At 37.5% G+C, this 14,235-nt stretch overlaps 1 pseudogene; it reads right to left on the bottom strand.

Annotated features, from left to right (window-relative positions):
• Positions 1 to 946: 946 nt before the first annotated feature.
• On the bottom strand, positions 947 to 2,319 carry LOC113913363 (annotated as a pseudogene).
• Between the last annotated feature and the right edge of the window lie 11,916 nt (positions 2,320 to 14,235).

The following is a 14,235-nucleotide window of genomic DNA, read 5'->3' as shown; positions in this document are numbered from 1 at the left end:
TTTAAGATTTTATTTATTTATTTCAGAGAGAGAGAGCACAAGCAGGGAGGGGGGCAGAGGGACAAGCAGACTCCTAACTGAGCAGGGAGCCCAACCTGAGGCTCAATCTCAGAACCCCAGGATCATGACCTGAGCCAAAGGCAGACACTTAACCGATTAAACCACCCAGGCACCCCCAGATTTCATATTTCTAATGTAATGTGGACACAAAGGCACTGCTGGTTTTAGAACAGAACACTAGTGAGATCAGCGAGCTACATGCAGTACCTGATATAAAAATATCCATAATTCCTTACACTACCTCTTTTTCACAGTACCTGATATAAAAATATCCATAATTCCTTACACTACCTCTTTTTCATTGTTCTTCCTCATCTCCAAAAATGAGAGCAAGAAAGGTAGGTTACAAAAGACAGCATTTAGTTGTTTTCATAAAGTACTATTTTTAAAAGAGATTAACCCAGGAAATCATGGTTTTCTATGGTAGTCCTTAATGTTTGCAGATCAGAAATAAAATACCCCTTCATGACACAAACACCTTACTTATTAACCAATCTACATAAATAATGAAACTACTCACACTGGAGGCCTAGAGTATGCTCATTCCCTGCTGCTCTGATGTGGGCAAGCATCGGTGTTAAGTTCGGGAGCCAAACTTCTGTCTATCTTAAGAATGAATGATGGAGGGGCGCCTGGGTGGCTCAGTCGTTAAGCTTCTTGCCTTCGACTCAGGTCATGATCCCAGAGTCCTGGGATCGAGCCCCACATCGGGCTCCCCGCTCTGCGGGAAGCCTGCTTCTCCCTCTCCCGCTCCCCCTGCTTGTGTTCCCTCTCTCACTGTGTCTCTGTCAAATAAATAAATAAAATCTTAAAAACAAAAACAAATAACCACATTAGAAAAAAAAAGAATGAATGATGGATAAGTTTGAACAATCAGGATTTTTCATCACAGCTGAAGCCATTTTATGGTGTAGCAATTCCTTTTTCCTATTTTAATTAATGAAAGTCATTCTTAAGAATATGTTGTCCAACAAATAAAATGCTCTCAGGATTTGTTACTTGTCTGTGATTTATACTGATTCCACCTGTGTTATCATCCAATACTCTAGAATGGCATTTGCTTTGCAGCCTGTACCCAGGATGCTTGTTCCAGGGTCAAGAACTAATAAAGAAAATAAACCTTTAAACAGCCATGTTAACTCTTGATCACACATGACCTCCAGTGCATCAATGTTACTAAGGCAATGGGCTTCTGTACACCTTTTAGCAGAATCCAGTCCTTGTCTGTGAACAAGTTCTGTTACTTTCGCAGCAAGTCGTTTCTGAGAACCCTGTTTTTGTCTCTCTTTCACCTGCAGCTGCATTACGTGGTCAATCTCTGGAAGGGGCAGAAAAGTGAAGAGCTTCAGGTACCCTTCTACCGAATCATCTCACGGCCCGGCAAAGAACTGACAGAATTCAAAAGGAAATGTCTGAGGTCTACTTGGCCAAACAGTACTGCCCGCATACTTCACCAGATTTGCTCCAGGTGTAATTCGTGGAACATCGATTCCAAGTATGTCTTTCCAGTCAACCTGCAGATGAACTCGCATCCGGATACGACGTCACCCAGTTAATCAGTCCACCCTGCGGGACCTGACATCCAGATCAGGTAGGAGAAGTGAAGGGCCCGGAGCCCCAGGTGTAAGCAGTAAAGCCAAACCACGCCTTCGGGGCGCGTGAGCCAGTCGGGAGGCAGAGCCCGCTCAGCAGCATGCCGGTGGGGAAGGGACTGCCCACTGCCGCTGGAAGTCCACCAGCTGCCGCTTCTGGTCCTGGGCCGTGTTGCCCAGCACCAGGAGGCAGCCCCAGGTCTGCCCAGCTGTGAAGAGCAGCTGGTCATTAGCCGCCACCGGGGTTTTCAGCCCCTGATGACGCCAGGCGCGCTGCTCGCACCTCGTGCTCCTTGGTTTGCAGCTCAGGTCCCAGCAGCAGCGTGGCGCCTCCCACCAGTGCGATCACTCTGTGGCAGGCTCGCTGCAAGTGAAACAGGCCGAGCAGCGCCGGCAGAGGCCCCACCTGGAGTGAGATGGCCGTGGTGTTGAAGCTGATGTAGATAGTCAGAGGAGTTGACTTCCCTGCCACCGTGGAAGAGCTCCGGGAGCTCTGTCTTCATTCCCTTCTCAGGTGAGAACGCCTTGAACTCTCAAGTTTTCTGCGCCACCAGCAACCGTGAGCTCCCAAGTGGCATCACGCAGCCCCAAGGGCAAAACTTCTGATGGCCCTAGGGTGCCAAACCACTGGCCTGCCCGGGAAAAGCAGTGACATGGGTGCCGCCATCTTGGTGGCAGCACCAAAGGAATGCTGGGATCATAGAGGTGTTTGTTTTGTTTTGTTTTGTTTTGTTTTGTTTTGTTTTGTTGTTTCCCCACCCACCCACACACACACATATACACAGACCCCTCAGTACCCTCCTCCTACCCGACGTGGTACATTCTTAAAAACAATTTTGAAGTATTAAAAAATTGTCAGAATGTATGTGCATACTATATAAAACCATAACCATATTCAAGACAAAATATTTCTGTCACCTTCAAAAATTTCTTTGTATTCCTTTATATCACTTCCACTAATATATCCCCAGGCAATCACTGATATGCTTTCTGTTACTACAGATTAGTTTGTATTTTCCAGGAATTATCTGCAAATGGAATCATGTACTATAGTCCTTTTTTATTTTTTCCCCTTCCTGGCTTCTTTCAATCAGAATAACCATTTTGAGATGCCTCTGTATTTACCAGTAGTTTGCCACACACACACCCCTACTCCTGCCTTTCTATATTTACTTTTAAGTGTACCACAGTTTATCGATTCATCTGAGGATGAACACTTGGTTTCCAGTTTTGGACTATGGAAATGAAGGTGGTATAACTTTGATGTAAACATCTTTATACCATTTTTTTTTCTCTTGAGTAAGTACCAAAGAGTCACAGTATGTGTATGCTTCACTTTGTAAAAAACTACGAGATATTTTCCAAGATGGTTGTACACTTAAACATTTCCACCAGTAGTATAGGAGAGTTCAAGTTGGTCCACATCCTTGAGAACAAAAATCATAGTAAGAGTTTTTCAGGTTAATTTTAGTAACTGTAACTGGTGCTATGTCACTGAGATTTTAATTTGGCAGTTTCTCTCATAAGTAATAATATTGTGCGTTTTTTTTCATGTGTTTATTGAACATTTGCATATTTTGTGAAGTGTCTGAGGTTTTATCAATGTTTTTCTTAAAGATGTATTTATTTATTTTAGAGAAAAAGAGAGTGCGGGTGGGGAAGGGGCAGAGAGAGAGAATCCCAAGCAGACTCACCCACTGAGGGCAGGAGGGTGTTTGGTGGGGGGTTGGGGGGAGCTGGATCTCAGGACCCATGAGATCATGACCTGAGCCAAAGCACCAGTCAAACGCTTAACCAACTAAGCCACCCAGGTGCCCGGGTTTTATCAATGTTTTAAAATCATGGTTTGTGGTCTTAATATTGAACTGTAAGAGATCTTTATACATTCTGCATACAGTCTATTTGTCTGATAAATGTCTTATAAGTACTTTTCTCCCAATCTAATTATTACCTTTTTATGTTCATAGCAGTGTCTTCCAGAAAGAAAAGATTTCATTTTCATGAGTTCAAATTTATAGATATAGATATAGATATGTGATTCTGTAGCTAGTTATAAAGATATATGTCATGGTTTCCATTATTTGTGTTCTGAGAAAACATTGCCTACCCCATTTTTTAAATGAGTTTATTCTAAGAATTTTATGATTTCTGATTAAACATTTAGATCTATAATCCATTTTAAGTTAATATCTGAAAATGGTATGAATTAATGGTCAGTTTTGAAAAGTAATGATATCCAGTTGATCTTGTACAATTTGTTAAAAGTATTTCCCATTGAATTCCTTGAAGCTTTTATCAACAATTCCAGACTTCTAGAATCAATTTGATGATGTGCTGAATTGCAAAGAGCATTGTCCCCACCTTGAGTAGAAGAAACTGCAAATTAACAATTTTTTTTAAGCCATCAGAGGGGTTGGTGCAGAGGAAATTGGTTAATGAAAAAGGGGCTACACAGGAGAATTTTTAGGGTTACAGAACTGTTCTGTATGAAACTGTAGTGTTGGGTACAGTGTTGGCATTTGTCAGAATCCATAGAGAGTGAACTTCATGGTAGGCAAAATTTAAAATTTCAACCATAATGTCAAGGGATCCTAACCTGGAGTACAGAAGGTGACATATAAATCTAAATGTGTTACAAACATACAGTATGACTTCACTGGAGAAAGTGAAGCTAGAAAGGAACTGACCTGAGTAGCTTGGAAACAGTGTTTCTACTAAATACTGCTAAGGCTACAGACAAAAAGAACCATATATAAAGATTGTACTCTAGTTATTAAATTGATTTCCCACGAGTATGGGTTACCAATTCTGAAACTACTTTACATATATTCTACAGTTAAAGCAGCAAGTAAATAAATTATAGTTAATGGTGACCAGTTTCCTCACTGTCAAATAAAAAAGTTAAAAATAAGCAAGGGAGGAGTTCTAAAATGTCCTGTGGTATTGGATTAGCACTGGAAACACTTTAGGTGTGTGCATATGCATAGTTTTGTGTACATACATGTATTTCTTAGCTCTGTCCACTGACAGGGCCTACAAACAATGACGTATCAGTAGCAATGAGCACACTGAGAACTCAGCTCTTGGTTTCCAAAGACAGTTCCTCAGTAAGTTTAACTAAGGTCCTTTGGAAAAATGACTGATTCTTGGGGCTTGGAAAATAGGACAAGATGATTTGGGAGATCTTGAAGTGCCAGAAAGAAAGTTCAAAGAAAGCAAAGCATAGCTGGGGGTGTGTAAAAAGGACACAGAAACCAATTAAAAGAATTCCCAGTGGCAACACCTGGAAAAATTTCAGCAATAAAATAAATGATAATTTTGTATTACAGCCCCAAATACAAAATAAGTATATATTCATCAATATTGATACAAATAAAAGGTTAAATGAATAAATAAATGTGGAAGAATGTATCAGTCAGTATTCTCCAGAAAATAATAACAGTAGTAGATAGGTGGATTGGAAGGTAGATACATGTACAATAGATAGTAGATAGATTTGGTGATATAGAGATATAGATTTATTTAAAGGAATTGGCTCAGGTGATTGTTGGGACCAGCAATCTGAAACTTGTAGGGTAGTGGAAACTCAAACAGGATTTGATTCTGTGCCCTTAAGGCAGAATTCCTCCTTTTCCAGGAAATTTCTCTTTGCTCTTAAAGCTTTCAAATGGTTGGATGACATCCACCCACATTTTTTTAGAATAATCTCCTTAATGTCAGTCAATTTTAGATATTAATCGTACCTACAAAATGCCTTCACAATAACACCTAAATTAGTGTTTGATTAAAAAACTGGGAAATATAGCCCAGCCAAGCTGACATATAAGACTAAACATGGTAGAAGTACACTTCACCATTGTGGTATTCTTCCCCCACACCCATCGTAATCTTAGTGTAATCATGAGAAAACATCAGGCAAACACAATTGAAGACCATTCTACAAATTATCTGACTGGTAGTCTTCAAAAGTTTCAGTCATGAAAAATAAGACAAGAGAAATTATCACAGGCTGAAGTAGACTAAAAAGTCAGGCTAACAAATGAAATGAGGTATCCAGGATTAGATTCTGGAACAGAAAAGGACATTAGTGGGAAAACTGGTGAAGTCTAAATGAAGTCTATAGTTTAGTTAATATATTGTACCAGAGTGAAATTCTTAGTTTTTTCAAATGCACCATGGTTATGTAAGATGGTAACATTAGGGAAAATTGGGTAGAGGGTATACAGGAACGCTCTTTACTGTGTTATCTAATGTTATGAGAAACGAAAGTTATTCTAAAAAGTTAATTAAAAATAAAGCAAGAGATATTTTAATATATGATAGGCAGAATCAATATTAATATTATATATAAAAATAATTAGATAATAAGAATCATTTGAAAAATAAGTAAATGAAAAATAAACAGCCAATTACCTAAAGAAAAACATTTAAATCCACTTGTAATAAAAGTGACTTTAAAAACCTGAGTTACTATTAAATGTTTATCAAATTTCCAAATAGTTTCCTATTCATCACTCCCCAGATACAGTGAAAAGATCCATTATGGATACTGTGCAGCCATGTGTATTGGTACAATATTTCTAGAGGAATATTTGATATTCCACATAAAAAAACTCAAGCTATCATGTGATCTAGCAATTAAAGAGTTAGATTTTTAATTTAAAGGAAAAGATGAAAATAATTTGTGTACACCTATATAAAGAACTGAAAAACAAGGTATATCCGAAAATAAGGAATTTGTTAAATATATTACAATAAACTCCTACAATGAAAAATTATATGGGCATTAAATTTAAATTATTTGGTAGAGATACTGCTATGGAAAAATGTTTAAAACATATTGATATTTGAGGGGCGCCTGGCTGTCTCATGTGACTCTTCATCTTGGGGTCGTGAGTTCTAGCCCCACATTGGGGGTAGAGATTACTAAAAAAAAAAAAATAATAATGATAATAATAAATTAATAAATTAGTAAATTTTAAAGTAAAATATATTGGCATTTGAGAAACAGTGTTATATTTATGAATGTATACATAACAGGTTAAAATATGCATCTTGGATATGCGGTGAGGTGTCTTTGTCCTCTTCATCCATAAGTACACTAGAATCACTTCATGACCCCTCTGTTAACTGTTGCCAAAAAAGTTAAGCTTTCCAGTTCGTGGAAACTGAGGCCCCCACTGAATGCAATCTTAGTCTCTTTGTGATTGTTATTGTCATTTCAAGTTTCTTCACCTCCTCTTCTCCCCAGGATTAATCTAAATTTCCACTAGAGCTTGTGTATCTGGGTCACCCTAGGGAGGGTCATCTGGTCTGAGTGCTGTTCTCAGTTCTAGTAGATAGCTCATTGCTTCTGCTTTTTTGTTTTTCGCTTAGATCTACCGATGCCTCCCAACAGGGCTTCTAATCCTACACAACACACTTCTGTTCCTAATCCCTGGTTTATCTAGATATGCAAATTTAACCTCATGCACTTCTGTGCTCTTCTAGAGATATTCATGGTAACTTTTTTTTAAGATTTTATTTATTTATTTATTTGAGAGACTGAAAATGAGAGAGAGAGAGCACATGAGACGGGGGAGGGTCAGAGGGAGAAGCAGATTCCCCGCTGAGCAGGGAGCCCAATGTGGGACTTGATCCCGGGACTCCAGGATCATGACCTGAGCCGAAGGCAGTCGCTTAACCAACTGAGCCACCCAGGCGCCCTCATGGTAACTTTTTTACACATTACAAATTATGTGTAGAACTGAGAAACAAGGTGTTTTACCTATCTGTCTTTCAGTTATTGCTACTCTACTTCTTTAGGTACCATATTGGCAAAAGCGTTTCTTTATGAGGATAATATTCATCTACCTCCGTGGTGGGGAAGGAAAGAAAAACATTCAAACTTGCTCCAAATAGTATCCCATTAGAGTTAGTGGCATCCCTTTCAGATGAAAAAATAATAATAATGCAGAATAAAAAGAACAAATGGTTATGCCCAAATGCACACAAAAATGACCCATGGATACCAAATGTTAAAGATGATTTCTATTTTTATGTGTTTCAGTGTTTCTTGGTTTGATTAAAAAAACCCAAATATTTATTTTTTTTAAGTATTTTTCCCTGAGAAAAACAATTCCTATGCCTGTTCCATTATTTTCAGAGAATTTTTTTCAGCCAGGATAACTCAAAGATCCTTTCCAGAGCTGTGTTGCAAGCTTTGTAATTGTTTTAGAATTGATTGCTATACAAAATAGGTTTATGTGTTCTGACAGTGTGTTAATACAATAAAAGGAATTTTTAGTAGCAAAGGAGTTACAATTTTTCATTTGTTGTAAGAATTTTTTTCTTTTCATTGCTGTCTCTTTGTAGATAAAATGGGATTTCATAAGTTCTTGTTTTTCAACGTCGGTTTCTAAGAAATTTTTTCCTCAGGATGCCTTGTTCAAGGCTAAATACAGCTCAGAGAAAAATACATCCAAAAAAGGCTTAAAAAGATTTATTGTGTAGTGCTTAATGGGAAATATTGTTACCGTAAAAATACATTGTAAGTTGTAACCTTGGATGTTTGTTTACCAGTATGCTTGAAAGTAAGTGTAACGGTCTTATTTTCCAAAATAGATAAGCTGCTTTTCCTCTGGTATCTATGCAATAGTTTCAAAACAGTTTTCTCAGGAATTAACTAGCTGCTTTAGCATCAGTCAAATATTTTACATTTATATTTATCATTCAAGTGTAAGCTATGTAGTTTGGAATATTCCTCCTTTAGTACTAGAAATGCTTTTATTCGTTTTGTGCGAACCATGTGGCTCCCACTTTGCCGGACTGACTGCCATTGGTTTCTTACTCACTTTTAATTTTAAGTACAAAAGCTTCTATTTGTGAAATTTCACAGATACACAAACATGTGCACACCAGAGGGAACTAGAGATAACCAGCCTCTGGTAGAAGCCAGTAACTGGCTGATCTAATGCCCCCTTGTGCTCGTAAACTAGGACTTAGGAAGAAACTTCGGAGTGAGACAGTATTTGAAATGAAGACTTTATTTTTTTTTAAGATTTTTTATTTATTCATTTGAGACACAGAGATACAGAGAGAGAGAGAGCATGAGCCGGGAGAGAGGCAGAGGGAGAGGGAGAAGCAGGCTCCCCGCCGAGCCAGGAGCCCGACATGGGGCTCAATCCCAGGACCCCGGGATCATGACCCGAGCCGAAGGCAGACGCTTAACCATCTGAGCCACCCAGGCGCCCCTGAAATGAAGACTTTCTATACATTATATATTTCTATACAATGTATATTGCTTTACCAATGGAAACTAGTAAAGAAATGGGAAGTCTTGGGTGGCATTCAAAACCTTGTAAATATTTAGCAGTTGGTGAAATAAAAAACCTGACATAGGCAGCCTGGACAAGATAAATTTCTCCAGCTTACTTCCCTGCTTCAAACCTGCTGATGAGGTGACCTGAGCAAGGTATATCCCTCTAGCCCCAGACACTGGTTAGTTTTAGGATTTTCACCGTGGACAGGACAGAAGGCTACCAGGACCGTCTCATTCATTCAGCAGTAACTGTGGGGCTAGTCACAGTCACAGGCACTGGGTATATAATTTAAAACAAAATCACATATGGCCCTTTTCTAATTGATTATATCGTCTAGTGAGGGAGATCATTAATAAACAATAGTTAATATTTGTTACCTAGTAAGTAGTAATACAATCACCATTAATAATCCCATAATTAACATTTAAATTAATCATCTTTATTTTACATAGCCAACCTATATTATTTTCCAGAAAAATTTCAAGACTTTAATTTATTCAATTATCACATAAACCCATGCGGTAAGTACCATCATTATCTTCTCCTTGCAGAGAATCTGGGGCACAATGCATTTCCAATAACACTGCCAATTTCCAATAGCTGGTGATTGGTTCTAAAAAGGAATCTGATACAGTGAAAAGGGAGCTTAGGGGTAGGATGATGGGTATATACGTAGTTAGTTAACCCGAAGAATCCCCTCTGAAACTTGAAGGCTCAGAAGGAAGAAGCCAAATGAAGAACAGAGCAATGGTTGCTTAAGGCAGAAGTAATAGCAGATGAAAAGATTCAGAGGCAGGGGGCAAATAAAGGCCTGTGAAAGTAATTGAAATGAGGCATTTGGCTTCGAGAAAATATGCATGAGAAAGGACAATTAGACTGAGTCCAAATTGGGCAGGCAGTCAGGTCCTGGGACCAATTTCCTTTATGCTCACCAAAACCCCTCCAACCTACACTGAAAATTCATTAGGCGTGCTGTATTGATGGAAGTGCATTATACCTTTGAATCATGTGGAAGCAAAATAAAATTTGAGTCCAGTTCACCACTGCAATATATAATTCCTGAGGCTGTTTCAAACTTTAGAATGTTTTCAAGATAACTTACTGATTCTATGCATCTTCTAGGAAAGTATGATCATATCTCACATCAAATTGCTACCCATACATCTAGCTTATTCCCAAATCCATACTTTTGAATATGCTTTCATTCATCCAGATATACTCATCAGTGCCTACCTTGGGCCAAACACTGTACAAATCCTAGGGATAAACCTATCAGGTAGGTTGCTACTCTTCTGCAGTTTGTAAGCTAATGGGGTAATAGGCAATTAAATACATAACTGAAATAAAATGTAATAGGGAAAATAAAGTATTGGAAACATGCAATGGAACAGAGGCAGGTAATATCTAAGTTGAGATCTAAAGAAAGCGTAGAAATTAGGGAAAAGTTTTGGGAAGAATAGCGATTCAGGCATTGATAAGCAAAGGAAATCTGGCCTTTACCCTGTTTTACTTCTTTAAATAAAGTTTTATTGAGATACATGCATGACCATTCATTTTCATTTTGCTTGTGAGTGCTTTCATGCTACCATGGCAGAATTGAGAACTTGCAACAGTGACTGTATGAGTCACAAAACCTAAAATAGTTACTGTCTGGTCCTTTACAAAGGAAGTTTTCTGGCCCCAGTCTAAATCAATGGGAAGGTGTAAAGGTGAATGAAAATGAAGAGAATTCAGAAGGGTAAAGAGTGATAGCCTGAACTAGAGTTAATAAAGATGAGGATCCTCAACAGCCCCCAACCAAAAAAAAAAAAAAAAAGAAAGAAAAAGAAAAGGAAAAGAAAGAAAGATTTTAGAATACAAAAGTTTTTTTGAACTAGATGCAACAAGACTTAGTGATTCACTGAATCACTGAATGTTGGGGGCATAAATGAGAGTTGTAGACCACTGTGGGCATTCCAGTTATAAAGCTAATAAGGAGTTAAATTTGTAGATGTTGATTACAGGAGAAAAACGTTGGCTTGAAGGTGTAGTTTTGTGACTTATCTGGATGGTAATTGAAACCATGAAGATTAATGAGATTTATTCATTCATGGCTAGGGAGATCATATGTACATGAGGATCTAGGACAAATCCTAAGAGCAACATTTAAGAGTTAGATGAAGGAAGGGGCACCTGGGGGGTACAGTTGGTTAAGCATCCGACTATTTTGGCTCAGGTAATAATCTCAGGGTGGTGAGATCAAGCCCCACATTGGGCTCCGTGCTGGTCATGAAGCCTGTTAAGAGTCTCTCTTTCTTCCCTTATCCTCCCAAATTGTGTGCTCTCTCTCTCTTTCAGGAAGGAAGGAAGGAAGGAAGGAAGGAAGACAGACAAAGAAAGAAAGAAAGAAAGGAAGGAAGGAAGGAAGGAAGAAAGAAAGAAAAAAGAAAGAAAGAAAGAAAGAAAGAAAGAAAGAAAGAAAGAAAGAAAGAAAGAAAGAAAGGAAGAAAGGAAGAAAGAAAGAAGAAAAAGAAAGGAAAGGAAAAAGGAAAGGAAAATAAAAAGTTAGGTGAAGGAGATGAGACTGTGAAGAAAATTAGGGGGATGTATTGACTTCAAAGACAAGGGGCCAGACTGTTTCAAAAGGCATGGCTGACAATGTTAAATGTTGTATGCAGGGTGCTAATTAAGGGGCACTAATAGAATCTAGCTTTGGAAAAGAGGGGAAGGGATCATTATTAGAAAGAAAAAGAAGGAACACTATATGGCAGGTTTAATGACACTTTGGCTCATCCCATAGGGAGCCCTGGAGCTAGAATGGCCCTTCAGATTGTCCAAGGTCTATACAGTCCTACTATGATCAGTCCCTGGGTTTGGTGTCTTGGTAAAGGTGGGAACTTGACAGGGAGGCTCTCTACAGCTGAGACCAACCCAGAAGGGATTTCAGCTGCAAACTCTCTGGTAACAGCATACCCAGCGGCTTAAGCATCAGTCCCTTCCTAGAAGGGGGATATGGGAATCATTGTGCATGCATTTAAGTTTGTAGGGATGTTGAGAGAAAGTTCAGGGGATCTTTTTCTTCATCGGCTTTCATTTTATTTTTCCTGCAAAGGAGTAGGTAAAGGCAGCTTTCTTATATGGACATCAAAAGAAGGAGTCGATTTGTGGAAAATGTGGGGAATGGAATTTAAATGATCTTTCTTTAAACTTCTGATTATAACATCAACCCTTTCAAAGCATGACTTGGAAGAGACTACTCCACAGACCTCTACTCTTTATTCCCTCTGTGCAGTTCAAACCACATCTTTAATTTGTATCTTTCTCATACTCAGAATATCTACTTTTTCTACAATCATATGTCCATACATTATATGTTTCTTTAAATGTTTTCCAAGCCATCCATAGGTATAAACTTTATCTTCCCAAATAGAATTTCATTCCATAAGGATGACAATAATCTTTCCCTTTGCTTACTTATAAATAGAAAACTGAATATTATAATCCCTCCATAAAACCATATACTGAATATCCCACATTCTACACAAATAGTGTTGAATTTCCCAATACATAATGAAAATAACCATGTTACAATTAACACTATGTTCATGGCTACAAACACTCAGCAGTACTGTGGGTCTGGGTGAAGCAGGACTTACCTGATTCCTTTAATATAATCATCAGTTTAACCTAACTTCTAATATTTTTAAGGAGACAATTAAGTAATTATATTCCTTTCTTTATTTTAAGTTTAAAACTTGATATTGAAACACAAGAATGTATTTCTTATCATGTTCTTCCATGTCCATCTATGAAATATGAATTTTTTATCAGATCAAGATATATAAAGGAAAAATACTAATTGCTTAATCCTGTTTTTATTTTCTCCTTAATTTTTAAAAGTTAGAGCTAATCTGACACTATGTTAAATAGTGTGAGGAATAATTAACCAAATGCATGATACCATAAGTAGAAATTCAGTGTTTTTGTTTGTATCAATATCCAGATAACAAACATAAAGGACAAGACAAGGGAAAAAAATGGAAATTTGATAGAAGCAAATTTTACTGCAATACTATAGGGATGTAGGTTACTGACATGGTCTTACATATTCCGTTAATACATTTAATTTACTCAAATAAATTTATGTGTTTCATTATGACATAGCTTAATCTGACAGCAAGATGAAAATTTGACAACTAATAGAAGCAAATAAAGGATCAGTAACTGTATACCTTCTGAGAATTATGAATCCACTATTACATTTAGCAAAATTCTTAAAGCTAGAATCATTCTAACTCACTCGCCTTTAAATTTGAAAGACAATGGTTGGAAGTACTCACATAGAAATAGCAATCTTTATTTCTTTATCTATCATCTCCAGTATCACCAGCAACTGGTTCCTGAATTTGAAGCCTGTTTGCTGTATTCAACCACATAATCTTGGTCCATGTATTTACCTCTGAGCCCTAGTTGTCTCATCTATACAATAAGGACACAACAATGCCCATCTTAAAGTATTGTACTAAAGACAGAATGAGTTAATGTATGTGAAGAACCGAAAATAGTTCCTGGCACATAGTAAATACTCAATAAGTGTTATTATGCCTATTCTTATTTTTACTCATCATTGTTATTATGCATTAATCCATATGCTGTTATTAATGTATTACTAGTATTAATATTGCATTCTTTATTGTCAGACTGTGGCACTTGACATACTACTCAAGCTATATCTCATTTAATCCACACAATACTCATTATAGGAAAGTACATTTATATTCATTTTAAAAAGGAGAAAATTGAGCCTCAGAAACTAAGTTGGCAGCTTAGAAAGAGTGGAGCTAAAGTTTGAATGCAGGATGTCAGAATCTTACTAGATCAAAGGTATCTAAATATCTAAATCTACAAACATCAAAAAAATTACTAAATGGCTCCTTATTTCTCTTTATAAGACAATGTGTTTCACAAAAAATAAGTAGCCTTTTATTTTCCTTTCAAAAAGTAAAGCACTGAATTGAAACCAACTTTCTAAATGGATGGTAGGATAGCTCACATGTTGATGAATCAAATTATTATGGCTTTGCATGACATTGAAGTTGTACTACCTTCCCTTTCACAGAAATAAACAACTGATATGTTATATGTAATATATAGTCATTCAGCAACCCTTCTGGAAGATCACTGTTCACGGGCACTCTTCTCAGTATTTGGGAAACTATGGTAAAGGAGACATAAGGCCCCCTTCAACAATGCAAGAGTTTAGGTGAAAGAAGAAAAGAATTGCCTTAGAAAGGAGGAAATAC

This window comes from Zalophus californianus, chromosome 14 (assembly GCF_009762305.2).
Source record: "Zalophus californianus isolate mZalCal1 chromosome 14, mZalCal1.pri.v2, whole genome shotgun sequence".
Classification (NCBI taxonomy): Eukaryota; Metazoa; Chordata; class Mammalia; order Carnivora; family Otariidae; genus Zalophus; species Zalophus californianus.
Note: the sequence above shows the minus strand (reverse complement) of the source record. Positions and strands in the feature narration are given on the sequence as shown.